Source organism: Rhea americana, unplaced genomic scaffold, assembly GCF_003343005.1.
Source record: "Rhea americana isolate MKP2758 unplaced genomic scaffold, rheAme1 scaffold_37, whole genome shotgun sequence".
In the NCBI taxonomy this organism is placed as follows: Eukaryota; Metazoa; Chordata; class Aves; order Rheiformes; family Rheidae; genus Rhea; species Rhea americana.
Genome location: NW_028186501.1, coordinates 3790636 through 3794689, shown reverse-complemented (window position 1 = coordinate 3794689; position 4054 = coordinate 3790636). Strand labels below are relative to the sequence as shown.

The 4054-nt window shown below is 51.9% G+C and overlaps 1 protein-coding gene across 1 annotated transcript in view; it reads left to right on the top strand.

Moving 5' to 3' along the window:
* The first annotated feature begins 3360 nt into the window (after nt 1-3360).
* Nucleotides 3361-4054, top strand: part of PITX1 (paired like homeodomain 1) — a 16967-nt gene continuing 16273 nt past the window's right edge. Inside the window, exon 1 of the mRNA XM_085312813.1 lies at nt 3361-4018. The gene's annotated coding sequence lies outside the window, so the exon portion shown is untranslated. The remainder of the gene's footprint in view (nt 4019-4054) is intronic.

The following is a 4054-nucleotide window of genomic DNA, read 5'->3' as shown; positions in this document are numbered from 1 at the left end:
TTGTCACAAGCAGGGCTGTAATTATTTTTAAAAGCCTAAGAGAATTAAACTAAGTGTTACCACCCTCTACAAAACTTTGTTTGTTTGTTTTTGTTTGTTGTGGGTGATCCTTGGTTTGCAGCTTGTTAGCAGCGTGTCACCAGGGAATAAACACAACCACGCAAAAAACCCTCTTTCCCAACGTCTCCTTTCGGAGAGTCCTGCATGCTCAGCACGCTGCTGTTAACCGCCCGTGCGCACAACAATTGCTGCAGTTTTTTGTTGTTGCATGAACGCCGCCTTTAGCAGTTCAGGATGCATAAATATCAAGCTTGTTTATTTGTCAGGGTGACAGTGCTGATCAGCCCCATGATTTAAAAGGAGTGAAGGGATTTCCTTGCCATAACAAGGATTTTCTGTGCTTCCAGCTAACAGGCAAGGTAGCAATGTGCCGCTTATTTTGTCCACTAAGCCATCAGGTCTTCCATTACCGACTCAGCGTGGCTAGCCTGGCCTCTGCCCACAGCTTTCATAAACCTGCTCCAAATGCCAACATCCTCTGCTATTWTACTGCTTCTTCCATCTGCTAGGGCAGAGCTGGGAAGAGGACTTCTCCTCATCCTCATACTTCCCTGCCATGCTCCCAGCATGCTCCCACTCCATCCTCCTGTGGGCTCCAGTGGCTCTGAAGATCTTTGACCCTCTCTCTATACTTCTTTCTCTTCACAGTTATCTTCAAAAATGCATAAATACATTTTCTAAGTGCCTTTCCCTTCATTCTAGTCCTGGGTGTCTTCCGGGATGACAAGAGCCAGGGGCAGGGACAGGGACAGGGACAGGTCCAGGTTTCCTTCTGCTGCACTGGCAACAACTCCAGGGGAAGGACTCCTTTCCGTCTCACTGCGGCGAGGAGCAGGAGARAAGCAGGGAGGGCAGTGCAGCACTGGAAATATTACAGATCTTGAATGGATGATCTTGCAGGTCTGACTCACACAAACCTCCCAGTGGAGAGAATGGGAGGGCTGCTGGGCTAGAATTTTAAAGGGAAAATTTCAGCACTTGCTCCCTCCCCTCCTGCCATGGTTAGGTCTGTCTTGGGAAGGACAATATTTTCCAAACAATTTGTCGGAGTTTTTTTCTGAGCTCTCCTTTCCATTTGGCTCCAAAACAAGTGTGCRTGCACAGAAAGAGGCTTATTCCTTTATAATTTGTCTCTTCTGGGAAGTTTAGAAAAGTTACTATCCACTCATGTTCCAAACATCCCAGTTTCTCCCAAAGAAGCATTACAGCCTCTTAAACATTATTCCAAAGAAGCACTAACAGGCAAGACTGCGAATAAAGGCAGGGGAGAGCTTAGAAGAGTCATTTCTTTTCTATATTTGGAAATATAGAGAGATTTTATTTTAATGAATGTTTGTGATGATTAAAATAAGCARTTACAGAGGGTTCTTCTGTTTGTGTGGGAATAATTTGTGCCATCATCATGCTGAATACTAGACTCWGTTTGGATTGGTTTTGGAAAAAAAGCCTTTGTGGAAGCTCTTTGGGTTGGAAATGACCTGATGCTATGCTGATGGGCAGCAGGAGGCTTGCCAGGGTACAGCTTTCAGGTGTCCAGAAGCAGGTTGCCCTTGCAGGTGGACCCACAGTGATGTTCTGCACTCACYCTGTGCCTTTTGGGCACAGACCCCCACGTGCTGTAGGCATCTGAACCTCTCTGCTCCTCCAGGTGGAAAGGTTTGTGATGGCCATTTTTAAAGGGGGAACTGAAGCACAGGCACTATGACTAGTTCATTCGYTTTTTGGATCAGGCACAAAGAAGACAAAGAGGCTTGGGCACCTACAAAGAGATTTGCACACACTGCTTCTGCTTCCACCTTATCTCATCCATCTCATTCATCTTCACTCCCACATCTTACCTCAGGGATGCATTTATTCTGCTAGTACTTAGAGTTTGATGTTTAAGCATGAGCAGAGGTGTCTTAGTCCTACTGACCTATGAGAGTCGTGTTCTTCCTATACAGTGAAGAGCTTGGACACACTTGTAGCCCAGAATAACTGTTTAGAGAGCATGGTCCCCTAGGCTAGGAGGGATGAGGTCTGTGTATAATCCCCCCTTGCAGCTAGGAGGCTTATGAGCCAGCTGTGTGGCCTTTGAGAAGTTTCTGACCTCTCTAGAGCTCTTCTTAACCTGTCAGAAAGGGAGATCACTCAGAGCTTCACCCAGAGAGACTCCTGGGTGGCAGGGCGGGGGGTACTCCTGCATGTAGGAATGTCAGCAGGTTGCAGATCTTCTGATCTTTATGTGGAAAGGATTTTGCCACCTCGAGAACATGGGYAAGATGTTCTCCGTATTTACTGTGTTCACCTGCCCATAGTCACTACTTTAAATACTTTAAATCTTTGCAGCAATTCAACACCCTGGAAGAGTTTCCTCAGCACCCACCTAGGCAAGAGCTTTCCCAGGAGGGGCCCCATTTCCAGCAGGCTAGGGGGCAGGTTTGCCGTTCTGTGGCCAAGCCCAGCCCCGAGCAAGCCAGGCCCCTTGCAGAGCTCCCGGCACTGGGACCGCTAGGGCTGTCAGCCAGACTAGAGGGACGTGGGGGTGTTTTCCCTCTGGTCTCCTCCTCTCCTCTCCATAGGCAAGCAGACAGCCTGGGAAGCTCTCCTCCATCTTCAGCATGTAAACATCTGCTGGAGGAAGACTTTTCTCCTAATAACACATCATTAAACATTGATTTAAAGACAATCGTCTTCCCTCTCTTTAATTTCACAGCACCTTTAAAACAGCTGTTAGGCTGCAGCGGGGACGATCAGCCGAACAGGAAACGCATTGTTAGCTCCTAGCATTAAAACAGTAGAATGCATTAATTTATGAGCTCCTACTTGCTCTCCAAACGTTTTATTATGTTAATATCACCTTGATGTGCTGGTAGGCCCCGGTGCCAAAGCCTCTTTCACACAGTATGTGCCATCCTAAATTACAGGCTGGGCGCCTCCTGGAACTGCCTTTGGAAAACTGGAGTAAACTAGCAAGCACTAAAGTTAATATTATCTTACAGACTAACAACCAGCTAATGCTCGACATGTGAATCCCATTTACTTCTTCTCTCTATAACTAATGGCAAGTGTGGGACTGGACTGTTCCTGATTTTATGCTATTTATCTTTCTGATCCATTCCATATTCGTTGCCCTTGTTTTGCAGCTATAGCTAGTGTGTGTGTGTGTGTGTGTGTGCGTGCGTGTGCGACCCAGTCTACTCAGGAAAGCACACGGCATGCCCCGCTCCGGTGAACACATGGTGCCCGTAGCACTTGCGTGTTTTTCTCTCGGGGGGGGTGGAGGGGGGACACCTTCCAAACGCCCTGCCTGCCTCGGTTCTCAAAAGCCGGGGAGGAGGGCAGGTATCAGGCGTGTGTGATGGGGGAACCTTCAGGGAATTCCCTGGAAAAATCAGCTGAACAAAGGGGCTGGGGGCACGGCCGGGGAGCCACGCCGCGAGCCTGCCCGCGTGTCGCCTACCCGGGACCGCGTAACCTCCGCCGCGGGGCCGCCCGCGCAGCGCTGGGCGCTGTTTGCTCCCTCTCAGGTAGTGCTCGGCGCTGCGCACCCGCCTCTGCGCGGGTGTCCTGAATTAGGAGCATTTCCTAAGGCTTCTCCTTGGGGGAGGAAAAACAAAAAATACTGCTTCTCCCTCCCCCCTCAAACGAAGAAAAGCGGCCGGGAGGAAATGAAGAGGGCAGGGGCCATATAACCTGGAGCGCGGCGGACGCGGCCGCCGGAGCGGAGCGGAGCGGAGCGGGGAGCCGCGCCCGGGGATGCCTCTGCCGGGCGGCCGGCGGGAAGCGGGCCCGGGGCGGCCGCGGGTCTCCCGGGGCGGGCGGCCCTGCCCCCGGCCCTGCCCCGTGTGCGGCACCCTGGGACGGGGCTGACGTCAGGACGAGACGGGGAAATCTCCGCAGAAAAGCCCGGAGCGGCGGCGGGGCGCGCACAGCGCCCGCCGGGCCCGGCTCCCCCCGCCGCCGAGCGCCGCGCCCGGCCCCGTGTGCCGCAGTCGGCCGCCTCCGCGCGCCC